Below are 17,687 nucleotides of genomic sequence, written 5' to 3'. Positions count from 1 at the left end.
ACACATTTAAAGTTGTACTCCTCTCACCATCTCTGGTTTTTGAGATGAAGAGAGCACATGCACTCTACTTCCTAAAAAAGGGAGAGGCTAAGGCTCTCAGTACAGCTTTTTCTAAAGAAATCTTAACAATTCCTTTGTTTCTTCTTCATTCTTAATTTTTATTTCTGAAGTATGAAAGGGGATTGAGAGTTGTGGTACAGGTTTCCAACTATTTCACTTGAAACTCTGCATACAGTGAATTGGCATCTCACTTGAAATTCTACATCTATCCTATCTTGGTGCCTAACTGAATCTTCAGTTTTACCATCCTGTTAAACAAAATTGGTATGCAGATAACAAGATTGAATAATATTAATTACCATTCTGTGAGCTAATTTGTGCTACGCAGGTAACATTCATTATCACTGTTAATCCTCACAGCAACGTTGAAAGATAAGTCACTATTGCTATGGTCCCATTTTACAGATGAATAAACTGAGGATTGGAGGACTAAGTGACTTGCTCAGAGGCACACAATCAGCAAGTGGCACAACAGGGATTTGTACCCAAGTCAGGCTGATGCCAAAGCCCCAGTTCTGAGGTTCTTCAATAACGAAGTCTGGAAACTTAGGTCCCTTGACATGACCTATCTGCCTGCTGATCAGAAGTGGTGGAGAGACAAAACCAGCATTTGTACTCAAGTCCATGTCGCCGAAGCTGGTGGATTACACTGTTTTACTACACTGCCTCCGTGTTTGCCAGGGACCCAAGACATGTTAGGAAATAATCTAGTTAATTAACCTAGTGACTTTCCTTTCAGGAAAGCCCTAACCCCACCCCCTGGCAAATCCTGCAGGCATAACCAGGGTTTCTCAGGATTTACGCACACACACACATTTCCATGGCCCCACGTTAAGAAGTTCCCTTTGTCTTACGCCTTGCTCCCCTTGGAAAGAACTCTTCCTCCTCTCCCTCCTCCCAGCTACTGCCCAATGCTGCTGTCCTCCCCAGGAGCTCACTCCAGACATATTACTCATGGCCAACACATTTGTCCTTAACGCAGATGTACGATATAATTCCCCAATAATTCAAATGTAATTTAAAGTTACTTCTCGGTATCTAATTTGCCTTTTATTTATTCTGGGAGATATTTCAGGAGCCTCTCAGCCAAAGGGCCAGGGTTTGTTTACAGTGCAACGCCCAGCGCCAGCAGGAAGCCACACGCCCCAGACATAGACGTTACCGATTTTAAAAAGTAATTACAACATTGAACACAGCCTTAAATAAAAGCAAAAATGCAGGAGACAAGAGGGGAAGCGAAAACATAAACTGGGAACAATGCTGTTTTCCCCAGAGGTTGTATGATATTTGCAGCCTGCCTGCTACTGGCACCATGCCCCTGGCTGCATCAGACACAAGCAAAGCAACCAGCAAGGAAGCTGGGGTGGAAAGAAGTTCCTAATTATCAGAGATCATCTGTCTTCCTGTTGGCCTCTCTGACTTTCTCTAAATGTCTTTTCTCTAGGTAGAATTCTCTTATGCTGGTTCTCAGAGGCTGAATTAATATATTATATTATGACAATTGATTAAAATCTAACCAAACTCAAACCAACTAAAGTAGAAAACAGGCATGTTCTGGCTCATGAAAGAACATCAGTAGTGTTAGCATCAGGTACAGCTGGATCCAGGGACTCAGTGTCCTCAGAAATATGCCTCTTTTGGCTCTACCTTCCAGAGTTGATTTCATTCTCAGTCAGAGTTTCTCCACCTGGTGGCTAAGATAGAATTCCAACAGCTTTAACCTTACATCCTACCAGCTTTGCATCTCAACAGCAAGGGAGAGCTTCTTTACCCATGGTTCCAGAAAAGAAAAAAAAAAAACTCAGGATGGGTTTTCATTGGCCCTACTTGTCCCTTTTTTTATTTTTTTTAAGATTTATTTCTTTCTTTCTTTCTCTCCCCTCCCCCCCACCCCAGTTGTCTGTTCTCTGTGTCTATTTGCTGCGTCTTCTTTGTCCACTTCTGTTGTTGTCAGTGGCACAGGAATCTGTGTTTCTTTTTTTGTTGCATCATCTTGTTGTGTCAGTTCTCCGTGTGGGCGGTGCCATTCCGGGGCAGGCTGCACTTTCTTTCGTGCTGGGCGGCTCTCCTTACGGGGCGCACTCCTTGCGGGTGGGGCTTCCCTATGCTGGGGACACCCCTGCATGGCACGGGACTCCTCGCGCGCATCAGCACTGCGCGTGGGCCAGCTCCACACGGATCAAGGAGGCCCGGGGTTTGAACTGCAGACCTCCCATGTGGTAGACAGATGCCCTAACCACTGGGCCAGGGGCCCACTCCACCGCCCCTACTTGTCCCTTGTGCTAATACCAGAACCAAGCGAGGGAGTTTGCTTCTTATTGGCCAGACCTGGGCCAGAATCCCACTCTTTGAGACCAGGGATAGGGTCAGTCTCCCCCAAACTGCATGGACTGAGAGTGGAGGAAGGGTTGCTCCCTAAGAGAAAAATCAAGATTCTGTTGAGGGTTGAGGGAGCAACAAAACACGGGGTGGGTAAACACAAATGATTTCTACCATAGATGTAAACAATCTCTCTAAGTTTCCAATTCCTATGCTCTTTGCACATATATACAGACCACAGGTTTAGACTTGTGAGTATAGCAGTATGCTCTACAATCCATTTTTGGGAGTATAGCAGCACAGTTGTGCAGAATCTTAAACTTGTGGATTCCTCCCTCGACTTTATTAAAAGCAGTGGCACAGTAATTATAACACAGTATTACTGAGAACAGACTACCATTTTGTAATCAGTGAGGGTAATCTGCCTTATCAGTGTAGGAGCAAAGCAAGTGTCCCTAGAGTTCCTTCAAGGTGAATGTAGCAAGAGCTTTTGGGTTCAAATGAGTCAACTAATTGCCATCTAATTATCTAATAATGGGGTCTCAGGGGAGAAGGGAGGTAATGGTTCTTAGCCTGTGAAGTAGTCAGACTGGAAATGACCCCAAACCAGTGCCTCTGGACCCAAGGAGTGACTGTGTATGTAAGTGAACTGACAGAGCTGACCATAAAGATGTAACCTTGGGCCCAAATGTGTGTAACTCTTGGCCAAGCTAAGCAGTTGGCCAAGATAGGTGTTGGATCATCCCACTTCAATGGATATCCAGAAACTGGCTCTATTATAACCACAGAAGTTATGAGATAAGGTGAGGTGAGGTGAGGTGAGGTGAGGTGAGGTGAGGTGAGGTGAGGAGGTGAGGTGAGGTGAGATGAGATGAGATGAGATGAGGCGTGGTGGAGTAGGGTGAGGTGAGGTGAGGTGAGGCGAGGTGAAATGAGGTGAGGTGGGGTGGGGTAAGGTGAGGTGAGGCGAGTTGAGGTGAGGCGAGGTGAAGTGAGATGAAGTTAGATGAGGTGAGGTGAGATGAGGTGAGGTTTGCTGGGGTAGGGTGAGGTGAGGAGAGATGAGGTGAGGTGAGGTGAAGTGAATGAGGTGGGTTGGGGTGGGTAGGGTGAGGTGAGGTGAGGTGAGGTGAGATACCCAAAATCACGTCAGGATAACCAGATGGTCTGTATCCGTTTTCTAGAGTTTTCACTGACTAAAGAATTTTTGGATTTGAAGGCAGTGAGAAAAAAGAGTAATACATTCTTATTTATTAAACACCTATTATGGCAGGCATTGTGCTCACATTTTCACATGTCAGCTCATTTAACCTTCCCACAATCCTGCAAGACTACTATACTCTTATTGCCACCTTTTTGTAATAAAGAAATGGAAGTTCTGAGATTTGAGGTAACTCACCCCAGATCCCATTACCAGTTTGGATCTCTGCAGGGATTCTAAGAGTGAGGAGCAATCCTCCATACGAACAAAGGGAGGAAGGGCAATCCAGACAAAGAGAGCAGCACTTGCAAAGTCCTAGGAAATGTAAGAGTGTGTGTAGTCCAGGAACTGCAAGGAGGTCCTTAAGCCAGCAGCAAAGAATGGAAAGGGGCTAAAAATGAGGCAGGGGCTAGATCATGAAAAGAAAAGAGGTAGCAGTTTTAAGATGTAAATGGGGAGGCGGACTTGGCCCAGTGGTTAGGGCATCCGTCTACTACATGGGAGGTCCGCGGTTCAAACCCCGGGCCCCCTTGACCCGTGTGGAGCTGGCCCATGCGCAGTGCTGATGCGCACAAGGAGTGCTGTGCCACGCAGGGGAGCCCCACGCGCAAGGAGTGCGCCCCATAAGGAGAGCCACCAGCGCGAAAGAAAGTGCAGCCTGCCTAAGAATGGCACCACCCACACGGAGAAATGACACAAGATGACGCAGCAAAAAGAAACACAGATTCCTGTGCCGCGGACAAAGAAGATGCAGCAAATAGACACAGAGAACAGACAACCAGGTTGGGGGAGGGAGAGAAATAAATAAATAAATAAATCTTAAAAAAAAAAAAAAAGATGTAAATGATGCATTTGTGCCAAGGAAAGGTCAAATAATGCCAAGGCCAGCAATGGCAGTTAAAGGTTCTCAGGGAGAGCAAGGGTAGGAGAACTGGGTCTCCACAGCACACGTAGGAATATTGGCAGTTGAACTCAAAAGAACCAGCAATTGGTTTGACGTAAACAGCAGTTTAGTTTCAGCAAAACAACATCATCTTTCATATTAAATAAGTAACATTAATTTGAATTTTATCACTTTGGTTCATATTTAGTTTCTAATTTGTTTCGGTCTTATACTTGTTTATAAACTTCTTTTTGTCATTGATTCTTAAACAGTTTTTTCACATTTTGACATCTCTGAAATTGGGATGCATCTTAATATCTATAGCCTCTTACAATTACAACTGGCAGCACTTTTTCTCTCTTAATGCTACATGAAATGATAATGCATCTTACAACTAATGGCATTTTAGATTCAATGAAACATAGTATTTGCAAAATTAATTGATACCAAGTTTTGTTTGCGCATAAGTAAACATTTTAAGTCAATACAGGAGAATCCATAAACTTTCTCCATAAAAGCAGTTTATATATTACTTAAGGTGGAGGATCACTGATAACATTGAGACAGTGAGAAGAAAGCTTAATCAGAGGAGTGACGTGGTCAGCCATCCATATGAGAAAGAAATTCTGGCACTACATTGGATAGAAATAGAGAAGCCAGTTTTGCAGCAGATCAAGTGAGGAATTATGAGGATCTAACTGACTGAGGAAATATAAGAAAAACTGAAGACACAACTTGAAGAGATACATAGGAGGTAGAAGCAGAAGGATTTAGTGATTGATTAGATGCACAAGGGTAAGGGTATGTGAAGAGGGAAAGGGAGAAGGAGGATCCAAGGATGATGCTAGGCTTCTGGATGGAGCGGAGTGGTAGCTCCAAGGTATAGAAAGGTAATAAAGGTGGAGATGACATGCAGTTGTGACAGTAATGGTGGTGACAGTTATAGTGGAGTTGAAGGCTGTGGTGATGAGCAGTGACAGTGATGGTGTTGGAAGTGATACAAAGAGGCAATCTCAGAGGTGGTGGTGATGGTGATGATGGTGATAGTGACGGAGGTGATAAAAGTGGTGATGGTGGTGGTTATGGAGGTGATGAAAAAGATTATGGTGGTAGTGATGGAGATGTGATGGAAGTGATGAGAAAGGTGACGGTAGTGATGATGGTGATAGAGGTGGTGATAGAGGTGATAAGAGTGGTGATGACAGAGGTGATGGCAGCAGTGGTGATGTGGTGGTGACAAAACTGGTCTGAGTAGTGATAAATAGTGGTGATGGTAGCAATGGTAACAATGGCACTGGTGGTGATGATAGTGATGGTAATGGTGCATTGGTGGTAGTGATGATGCTGATGAATGTAGTAGAATTATAATCATGATGTTTTATCCAGGAAGCCCAGAAGTAAAATTGGTTACACCAAGCACCTACTGGGCAGGACACTACCTTCTCCAGGTCTCATACATGAAATGAATATCAACCCCTCTCTCCTCTGTCATGACTGTAGGTATCACTCTCATTCTCTAAGCACTCAATGGGAAATAAATTACAAGTGAATGCTGGAACCAAAGGATTCCCCCCACAGCAGGGAATATCCATTATTTACCCATAAAAATATTTCAAGGGTTATTAGCATGTAAACTGTGATTAATTAAATTTACAAAAATTGTTTCCAATGCATGCAAATGAGGTGTTTCCTGCTGAGTGAGACTGAGGCTTCCCTCTCTCTCCTGCTGCCAGAAAAGAAAATTGGGGAGAAGCTACTTAACTTCTCTCCTACTCTAGAAACCTTGGAAAAGATAAGACTATAGGACTCCTCTCAAGTGTGGGTCTGCCTTGAGCTCTTCTAGACTCATCCTTCTAGGTCAATTCTAACACAACTAAGAAGATAGGTTTGGACCCCAGTGTCCCTAATTTGATAATTTATTCTCATCCACAAGCCATAAAGGAACCTGAAGGAGCTTGAAGGAACTGGGAGAGAAGAACTTAACCACATTTTAGTTCACTCTGACCAATGAATCCAGGAAGGAGCCAAGACTAGCTCAAGTTTACATTGACTCCTCTCCAGGGCTTTCCATACACCACCCTTAATTTTTACAGAGTTTGCCATGAGGTCAGCAAAACTCTGGTATAGCAGTTTGATATTGTTTATGAACCAAAAATAGATATTGGATTATGTTTGTGAATTGGTCTGTTCCTCTGGGCATATTAGATTACACTGGATTCAGAGGCTTCACTTTTACTAACTGAGTTATGATTAGGGCTTTGATTGAGCCATGTCAATGGGACAGGGAATCCCCGCCCACCAAGGGGGCAGGGACTCACAGAGAAAACAACATAGCAGAAGAGTGAGTAGGAGTTTTAATGCTGGAGCCTGGGGAAGTAAATATACAGAGAAGCAGATACATGAGGAAAGAGAGAAGGCTCCATTAGACATGGCAGAGGCCCCAGGAAGAGAATGAGACATTCACCTGATAGTTTACAGCTGGCCTTGTGGAGAAATCAGAGCAGCTGAGCCAGAGAGAAACGAGCCCCAGAAGAGAGACAAGACTTATCCCAGCCCACAGCTGATATTGGAAGAAGCTGGGACCACAGAGCCTTAAAAGAAAGAGGAAGTCTGAACCCTTGCAGACATTGGCAGCCATCTTATTCCAACCCATGGCAAGAGACTTCGGTGAGGGAAGTAACTTACACTTTAAGACCTGGTAACTGCAAGCTTCTACTATCCCAAATCAATACCCTTTATAAAAGCCAACAGATTTCTGGTATTTTGCATCAGCGCCCCTTTGCTGAGTAATCCACCTGGATTGCACAACTAAGGGAATCTGGGTTTTGTTGGTTGGTTGGTTTCTGATATTTTATTTTGTTTAATACACACATTTTCACAAACAGAAACCCTCTACCACCCACATAATAATTCCATTACCATATGTTTCAATGGGATGAACATTCTTTACTATTTACACTGAAGTTTGAGTCTGTGGGAAGGGCAGCTTTTCCCATGAGGCTTGCCAGGTGAAGTCTTTGTATTTGCGGATGGTTGGGAGTGAAAAGGTAAGCTTGGGATTTTAGCCAAGAGCCAGTCTCCTCACCTCCAGACACCAACTATCTTAGTTTGCTGGGGCTGCTGTAATAAAGAACCACAGACTAGTTGGCTTAAGCAACAGGAATTTATTGTCTCATAATTTTGGAGGCTACATGTCTGAAATAAAATTCTGTAAGCTGCTGGAGACAGCTTGCCAGCCAGCCATGGCATAACTCAATCTCTGCCTCCATCACATGGCTGTGTGTGTGTGTATGTCCATCAGTTGTCTGTCTCTGTCCAAATTTCTTCTCCTTTTAAGGACACCGATCATACTGGATTAGGGTCCACCCTAATCCAGTTTGGTCTCATGTTAAGTAAAATATCTTCAAAGATCCTACTTGCAAATTAGTTCATATCACAGGACTGGGAGTTAGGATTTAAACATGTCCTTTTGGGGGACACAATTCAATTCCATAATGCCAAGGACAACCCCACCCTGTGATGGCATCCAGAGGGCTGCAGGGATCTGCAGAGGTGGAAGTTGACAAGTAACAATTGCAGCACCCTGGTCATACCTACTAACATAACTAACAGTCAACTCATTGGAATAAGCAGAGTAGAATGATGCAGGAAGCTTTCAAATCTCCAGTGTGTTTGTATCTCCAGACATCCCCTCTAGAGTGAGCCTGAACGCTTCTAGATTTGCACAGTCAGCCTCCTTTTGTTAGCTCTGGTGTGCGATGAATTTCTTTAAAAAGGCTCAACCTCTCCTATTTCCCCAAGTCCTTCCCATAGGGTTCTGGAGTCCTCTTATGGGAGCCTAGCCCCATTATCTCATACATGGCTTTTAGATGACCTGGATCTTCACAAACTCAATGGCAAAGTTGCACTTGACAGGGCTGATGTCTTGGATGATGGTTGTGCTTTCAAAACCTGGTGATACATCCAAATCACCTGAGATACATTTGTGTTTTGCAATTTTAAAAAAAAGTATCAGGGAAGCAGCTGTGGCTCAATCAGATGAGCTCCCATCTACCAAATGGGAGGCCCTCAGTTCACATCCCGGGACCTCCTTGTGAAGACAGGCTCGCCCGCATGCTGCAGAGTGCCACCCAGCCCACAGATGCCTCAGAGAGCCAACTCAGCAAGGTGACACAACAAATAGAAGGTAGACAAGTGAGAACACAGAAGAGCAAATGGACACAGAGCAGACAGCACACAAAAAGCGGCGGGGGGGGGGGGGGGGAGGCAGATTTAAAACAAAAAGTATCAGAAAGAGTTAAATGCAGTCATGAATTGAAGCAGTATCAGAAGGTGTTTGGTTGAAAGGTAATTTTCCCACCTAACTAATGGCACCCCAGTGCCATTTCCAGTCCCCAGAGGTGGCCATGGTTAACAATTTAAGGGGTATCCCTTCTAGAGAGAGTCGCAGATGTACAAGCATGAATGAATGACTATGTCCCCCATTTTTTTCCAGCCCTGTGAGACCATTAAAAGGAAACAGTTTCAGCCATGCTGAGTATACCAAAGGTATCAAGCTTCAGCCGTCTTGCTTTTTCACTTAATATTTACTGAAGACTTTGCCATAACAACATGCGTAAATCTGTCTCATAATTTTAAACAGCTATGGATGAACCATAATTTATTTTACGGGTCTCCTGATGGACCTTTAATAAGCTACAAAAGGCCCATTGGAAGTGCTTCACGTTTGATCCTCATAGCTATCTTCTGAGACATGTGTGCTTTTCCTGCTTTACAATTCAATGCCATGTCCTTGAACCACCCACAATGGTTTAGAACAGGAGTCCTCAAGCCTGGCTGTACCATAGCAATCAAAAGCCTTTAAGAACACGATGCCCAGGCTCCCCCTCCAAGATTCCGATTCAAGAACCTACCACCCTCTCCTCTCCAGCCTGTTGTTTTGCAATCACAATCCATACATTTTTATTCTGTATCAAAAGTTGCTCTTCCTGTCACCACTACCCCCAGGCAATTTCTCAGCATGTCGGTCTCTGTGGCCCTCCTGGTCGCTGCCCCATGGGGCATTTGACTCCACTCAGGACCAGCAAGGGGCTGCCCTTCCCAGCTGGGAAGACCCAGAGAGAATGGGTGCAGACCCTGAGAGAGGCAGAGAGGTGGAAGGAGAGAGATGGAGAGCTGTGCCTTCATCCCCAACTAAGGCAAGATGACTTGTATGAATTGGCTCAAGAGCATTTTCAACCGAAGGAAGGAAGGAAGAAAGGAAGGAGGGAAGGAAATGAGGGAGAGAGAGGGAGGGAATGAGTCAGTACCCTTAAGCAGTTAGCTTTCCTGCCCTTCTCAGGATGATGCTAAAGAAAGACTTGGAGCTGGGCCTGGGACCCAGAGACCCTGCAGGTCTGTGGAGGAGACCAGGGCAAGCGAGCAGGATGGCCCACTCCAAGCAGGAGACAGACCAGCGAGCAAGAAGCTGTGGTCAGGGCATGGAGGGCTCCGATTGGCCCATCACTGGGCTCTACATCCCCAGGGCCAAGTATAAGGCCCAGCATAGATAAGGCATCCACTAAATACTTGCTGGGCAATTGTTTCCATTTACTTTTACTGTATAACAAATCACCCCAAAACATAATGGCTTAAAACATTTTTTTCGCTCATGATTCAAGAGTTTGCTGGGCTAGCTCACCTGGGGCCAGCCAGCTCACCTGGGTGCAGCACACATGCACATCTGCCAGCTTTAGGAGGCTCAATCTAGGGGGCATCAGCTGGGCAGCTCCACATGGTCTCTAACCATCCAGCAGACTAACCCTGCTTTGTCACATGGCAGTCTCAGGATGGCAAGAGAGGACCAACCTCAATGGGCAAGAGCTTTTCAAGTTACTGCATGCATCCTGTTTACTAAAGTCCATTCAAAGCAAATCACATAGCCAAGTCCAAGTTCAGGAGAACTAAACTTCATTTATTAATGGGTGAAACACATGGTAAGGGGACCTGTAGGCAGGAATAGGAAGAATTTATGATCATATTTATTCTATTCTAACACAGTGATTGAGCAAATGACTAGATGAAGGAATACAATGGCAGCAAGGGACTGTTTACTTTGCCAGGCTGCTAAAACAAATACAGCATAATGGGTTGGCTCAACCACAGGCATTTGTTGGTTCATGATTTGGAAAGCTAGAAGTCCAAAATCTAGGTATCGGCAAGGCAATGCTTTCTCCCCAAACTTTCTAACCTTCTGGCACTGGTCGGCCACAAACCTTGGCTTGCATCTCTGCCTCTGGTAACTTAGAGATCTCTCCTTGTATCTGCTCTTCTGTTTTTCCATTGAATTCTGGTTTCTTACTTTGTGGCCTTCTCTGACTTTTGGTTTCCAGTTTCTTCTCTTTTGAAAGCCTCCAGTAACACAGATTAAGACCTACCCTGAACCTTTCTACACATGCCTCTTCTGTTACTTTTACCTGACCCATGGTTGGTGCTGGGGTTGGTGTATACTCAGGAGACCTGAATCTCTGGACTGTCCATGTGACACCCAGACCCTGAGCCTCAGCAGACTTGCAACTCCTACAATCTGGTTTATTGGACTTACCCTAGCCAGCAAACAGGGAGGTGAAGAGGGTCAACCACCACACCAGGGAGCCAAGAGCCCCTACAACTGCAAGCAGGAGAATGATATCCATCATCCATGTGGAATCTAAGCCTCCTCTCGATACAGAGGTGGAGTGGACATCACCATCCCAGGGTCCACACACTGGAGGATTAGAGTGTGGATTAGAGTGGACTTACTGGTGTTCTGCTGGGGAACTATTGTGATTAGTAATGGAAGAAATTGTAGCATTGATGTGGAGAAAGTGGCCACAGTAGCTACTGAGGGTAGGAAGAGGGAAGAAGAGATGTGATGTGGGGGCTTTTTCAGGACTTGGAGTTGTCCTGGGTGGTGCTGCAGGGACAGATCCGGGACATTGTATGTCCTGCCATGGCCCCCTGGGTGGACTGGGGGAGAGTGTAAACTACAATGTAAACCACTATCCATGTGGTGCAGCAGTGCTGCAAGTTGTATTTACCAAATGCAATGAATGTGCCACAATGATGAAAGAGGTTGTTGATGTAGGAGGAGTGGGGTGAGGGGGGTGGGAAGTATATGGGGACCTCATTTTTTTTAATGTAACATTTAAAAAAAAAAAAAGAAAAAAAAAAAACCTGCCCTGATTCTGCTGGGCTGTTTCTAAACAGGATTTTAGAAGCTCCTATTCACAAATGACTCTATACCCTGACTTGCCTTAAAGTATTCAAGATTTGAAATGGTTTCACACCCTCAGGAATGTGGATTAAGATTAAGATCATGTCCTTTCTCTGGATATATAACTTAGTCTACCACAGCAACCAATAAAAATGTTATGTCCAAGTTGAGTCCCTGGACTTATACTCCTCTGTCCAAGGCAAGGACCCTGGGAGCAGAGGGAATCCCTCAGATGAGATTAAGTAGCTGGAAAGAGGAGGAGCTGGGAGGTGGGCAGATCTGTGTGTTCAGCTGAACCTGGCTCTCTAGCAAACTCTCTTTCCCCACAGCCCCGGGGGAACCAGGCCTGTGCTCTCAACAGGTCCATCTGCCCCAACCTCTCCCACCCCAAGATCTGCATAGCCTGCCTCTTGCTCATGCCATCCTCCACCCACCCGGAGCTTTCTTCCAAATCCCCAACATGTCTCTTGCGACGCACAATGCCGGAGAGTGTAATTGCTGGAGTGATTACTTACAGCCATTACATTAAGTTTTAAAATGCTCCTTTCAAATTGAACAATGTTTTTTCAAAGTCAACAGCTGGTTCACAGCTTGAACACAACCGTTAGGATAAATTAAATAAAAAGGGTAATAAAATCACAGTCTAAATTTAATTTCTGGAGAGTGCATAGACTCAACAACAACAGGGGAAAAAAAACTTCAAAATGCCTTTAAAATACAGCCAGAAAAGCAGAAGTTAATCCTCTCCCTGATTAGGTCAGCTAATGGACACAGGGACACCATTATCCACATAATTGCTCTAGTGTAGACAAAGCTCTGAGCTCATTCCCAGAGCTCTACTGTCCAACTCTAGGATTTCATTTGGAGCAGGATTACCAGACAGGGGGCTTGTAGGTGCAGACATCCCCACAAACAGACTCAGAAAAGGGGTCCCATTCCCTGAAGCTGGTGACCTAGGCTGGTCTCCATCCCGAAACATCTTCCGGTGACCTGCAGCTACCTGGAACCACCCCCCCACAGGTTGGCAGGAGCTTCTTTGCATTTCTGTGTTCCTCAGGCTGCTGTATCTAAGTAACACAAACTGGGTGGCTTGAAACAAAAGAAATGCATTGTCCCACCATCCTGGAAGCCAGAAGCCTGCAAACAAAGTGTCTGCAGGACCATGCTTTTCTTAAACCTGTAGGGAAGAATCTGTTCTGTGCCTCTTCTAGTGTCTGGTGGTTTGCTGGCTTCTGTCTCTCTCTGTTACGTTCAATTTCCTCTTCTTATAAGGACACTGGCCATATTGATTTAGGACTCACCCTAATCCAGTCTGGCCTCATCTTAACTAATAACATCTCCAAAGATCTTCAAAAATCTTTGAATAGGTCACATTTCCAGGGCTAGGGGTTAGGACTTGAATGGATCTTTTGTGACACAATTAATCCCTAACAACTTCTTTGCATGCAGTTTGCAAAATTCTTCTACTGAAACCCTTTGCTTCAAAGGCAATTTACCTTGTGATCCAGCTAAAAAGACCCACCCAGCCCTTCCTCCAGGCTCAAACCCTACATCCAAGCTTTGTTGTCAGTTTGGATTCAAAACCTACCTCTGCCATTTACTTGCCCTATGACCTTGGATTAGTACTCAGCTAATTTCTCAGAGCCTCAATATCCCCCTCTGTAAAAAGGTAACTGATTCGTTTTTTCAATCACTCACATAGTCAACAAATATTTACTGAGCACCAACTCTGAGGAAGGTCCTGCGCCAGATGCCAGGGATACAGCAGTGAGCCGGCTGGATGAAATATATAAGCTCAGGGAGCATATATTCTAGTGGACAAGATGAACAATAAGCGAAAAAAAGAAGGAATGTGTATAGAGCAGGAGAAGCTAACTAGTGCTGTGGAATGGGGATGAGGAGCGAGTGGGTGTTGTCATTTTAAACAAGGTGTTTGGGGACGGTCTCCCAGAAAAAGAGACATTTGAGTAGCTGATACCAACAAAAGGGCCTGATTGCCGAATGAACACAGAAGCCAATACTGAGTCGCTAGACTTTTGAGAAAAGAAAGAGTTTAGGTGTAGTAAACCAGCAAGGAGACAGGAGGCAAGCCTCAGATCAGTCTTCTGGAATAAAATAGGCACTGGGGTTTTATACCATCTAAGGAAGGTGGGCTTAAGAGAGTAGCTAAGGACGGGGTGAGATGACGTGGGCCAACTCAGTTTGGGAAAGACAGGGTTAACTAGAGCATGCTCAGCTGCAAGTTATGCTTGGCCTTAAAATGGAGGCCTAGCAGGCTCAGTGACTAGAACCATCGAGTGAGCTTTAGCAGATGCTGCAAGGCAGGAAAGAAACAGTAACTTATCCCATGAGGCAGCGAGCCTCCTAGGAATAAACATGAAGTGGTGGGCATTTGAAAAAAAAGGGAAGTAGAAACTTCTAGACACTTCTACAAACCAGTAAGGGAGGGGCTACTCTGAAAAGTGGATTAGTAAGTGGTGGATTCGAGGGGGTGGTAAGTGGTGGTTTCATCACCATGTGGATTTGTGGGTGGAGGGTGCCCAGGCAAAGGGAGCAGGAAGGCAAGGCTCACGCCTGGGATGTTCCAGGAGCAGCAAGGCCGCCAGTGTGGCTGGAGCAGAGTGAGCACAGAGCGTGGGAGGAGCCAGTCAGAGAGGAACGGGGAAATAATAACGAGAGCCACATCAAAGGGCTAATTCATTTACTCAACAAATATTTACTGAGTGCAGAATACATATCAGATGGAAGTGTTGTGAGAATTAAATCAGATGAAGTAAAGGCAGTCCCTGGCACACAGCAAACCCTCAATAAATGTTTACTATTATTACTGCAGAGAGAAGGGCTCTCCGGCTCCCTGGGCAGGTGGAGGCATCAACGTGTTCAGGAGAACCTGGGCATGGGCTCTGCTTTCTCCCCTGGGCATGGCTTCACTGTCACCGAGTGGGGTTCCCACACCCTTAGATCCGAACTTTGTAAACTGTCCTTTAAAGGAAGTGCCCAGATTGTTCAGGTAAGTTCTTCCCAGCTGTCAGGTCTATGGCACACACAGCAAGAACCTGCTGCTCTCTCAGCTCTGGACGGACCATAGCTGCCTGGAGAGGGTCGCAGGAGGAGGAGCGAACCAGGGTGAGGCCATGCCAGCGTCCACAGGGTCTGCTTCTGCAGCCTCAGCAGGGAAACTGCTGAGTGCTTGTGTGCATGCATGCCTTGTGTGCACCTGTGGTCTCTTCTTTCCAAATCTCTAGCTCACCTGCAACACTATCATTATTATGTTGGTGTTTCTTTTTTTAAGGAAGTTGTAGGTTTACAGAAAAATCATGCAGAAAATACAGAATTCCCATATACCCTCCCCCACTATTATTTTTTAAAGAAGCTGTAGATTACATAAATGTTACATCAAAAATATAGAGGATTCTCATATACCTCTCCCTTCCCTCTCCCACACTTTCCCACATTAACAACATGCTTCATTAGTGTGATACATTTGTTACAACTGACAGACACATATTGAAGCATTGCCACTAACTAACCATAGACTATAGTTTACATAATAGTTTACACTTTGCCTCACATAATTTTATAGATTTTGTCAAAATGTATAATGGCCTGTATCCATCATTGCAATGTCATGCAGGACAATTCCAATGTCCCAGAAATGCCCCCATGTTACACCTATTCTTTCCTCTTCCTCCTCTCAGAACCTCTGGTGGTCCCTGCCTTTATATCAATGATGCAAGTTCTTCCACTGCTAAAATAATAAAAAATCTATAATGGAATAATAGTGATATCTGGAGCGGGGCAAGATGGTGTCTGAGTGAGTGCACCTTATAATCTCTCCTGCAAAGAAGCAGCTGAGTAGGGTTGGAATCCTGCTGGACTGGGCTGTTTCGGGTGTTTGCAGGGCAGGAGGTGTCTGGACATCAATTTAGTGGGATGGTGACAGAGAAGATTCTTGTAAAAGGTAGACTTTTGGGTCTCTTTCATGGAGATAGGGGCTGCGCGCAGGATGCTACCCCCTGGGGCTGGCGGCCCCGCGGTGACGATTCCTGGAGGCTTTGCTGCACTGAGAATTTCCCAAGCCCTGAGCTGGCTGCTTCAGGGGCTTGCAGGGTGGGAGGTGTCTGGAAGTCGATTTGGTGAGACAGGGATGGAGGAGATTCTTGCAAGAGGTGAAATTTTGGGTTTCTGACATGGAGGTCAGAGCTTCCAGCTAGAGGCCCTCCCCCTAGGGCTGGCGGCCCATCTACAGTGGTCCCCAAACTGTTTGTAGTACAGCGGTGCCCCCAGCAGGCTGTTTCGGGGCTTGCAGGGCGGGAGGTGTCTGGAAGTAGATTTGGTGAGACAGTGACAGAGGAGATTCTTGCGAGACGTGGAATTTTGGGTTTCTGACATGGAGATCAGAGCTTCCGGCTAGAGCCCCTAGTCGATTTGGTGAGACAGAGATGGAGGAGATTCTTGCGAGACATGGAATTTTGGACTTCTGACACAGAGGTCAGAGTTTGCGGGTGCAATCCCTCCCCCTAGGGCTGGCGCCCAGCTGCGGGGATCCCTGACGGCTGTGTTGCGCTTTGGTGCTCCCAGGCTCCCTGTTAACTGGATGTGTGGTTCCCAGGTCTGTGTCCCCTAAACCCTGGTGGCCCACAGTCCAGAGACTCACACACCTTTAGTCTGCAATATCACAGACTTCCCATCCCTGAATCTACCATGCTCTGAGGTCCATCTGAGGTCCTTGATTGTCCTAGCCCTCAGCGTTTGTGTTTTTTTTTTTCTTTTTCTCTTTTTTCTTTTCTTTATTGTCTTGGTTGCTAATATTGCATTATCTCCTGGTCTTCTCTCCCATTGTATCCCCCAAGGTCCTTTTTCATTGATTTAGGGTTTTTTTTCTTCTTTTCTTTTTCTTCCTTGTTTCCCTCCCTTTTCTTTGCCCACCCCCCCCCCTTTTTTCTTTTCTCTCTTTTTCTTCTTATTTTATTTTATTTATACAATAGGTGCTGCAGGGAGCACCTCAAATTTGCTGTGTTTCTTCATCCTCCATTTCCTCTTTTCTGTGTGAATTGATTTTGGCCACCTACACTATACCCTTTTCCCCACATATTGCTATCCTCCATCATCTACTGTCTCTCTTACATTACACTTCCCTTTCTTTGGCCCCCAAATTGTCTAACTTTTAATTTCTAATACCTTTGTTGTGTTTTCTGTCTTTTATCCACTCTTGATATTATTGACTTTCTTTCCTCTTTCCCTCTCTCATGAAAACACTGGCTTTTTAATTCATACTATATTCCTCCCCATATTCAGTTGACTATCTCATTACAGGTACTCTACTTACTGCTATAACTCTACACAACTTACATGAGTCTAATATCCATTCTCCCAGATCTCACATTGTTGCTCTGTTAACATTTATTACCAATACTACTTTACACATTTTCTTTTCTAACACAATTTCCTTTCCCTGGCCCTAATATTTTCCTTCAAACTGAACTTAGCCGCAACAAGAAATTAGAGTAAGAAGAACAAAGTGACAAAGAGAAGACATAACACTTACGCAAGAACAACTAATTAATCCCCAAGACTAGACAAAGAAGCTAAGGAACTGATTAAAACCATCAAGATAAAATGATGGACAGCACAAAAAACTACAAACCAAACCAATAATCAGGAAAACATGGCTGAATCCAATGAACAAACTAAAAACCAGGAAGAGGAGCAGAACATCGGACAAGTAATTAAAGATCTCAAAACATATATTACAGACCAACTTAATGAAGTAAAGGAAGAGTTTAAGAATATGAAAAAAACACTTGGAGACAAAATTGCAGACATATGCAAAAAGATAACAGATATGATGGGATGAACACCATAGTTCAAGAAATCAAAAACACACTCTCGGGGAGAGGGGGCAAGATGGCGGCTGATTGAACATCCCTGTTAGGGTCTTCTGCAGGGAATCGGCTGGGCGGCGTTGGAGACTCTTTGGGACCGGATTG

The sequence above is a fragment of the Dasypus novemcinctus genome, chromosome 23 (assembly GCF_030445035.2).
Source record: "Dasypus novemcinctus isolate mDasNov1 chromosome 23, mDasNov1.1.hap2, whole genome shotgun sequence".
Lineage (NCBI taxonomy): Eukaryota > Metazoa > Chordata > Mammalia > Cingulata > Dasypodidae > Dasypus > Dasypus novemcinctus.
Note: the sequence above shows the minus strand (reverse complement) of the source record.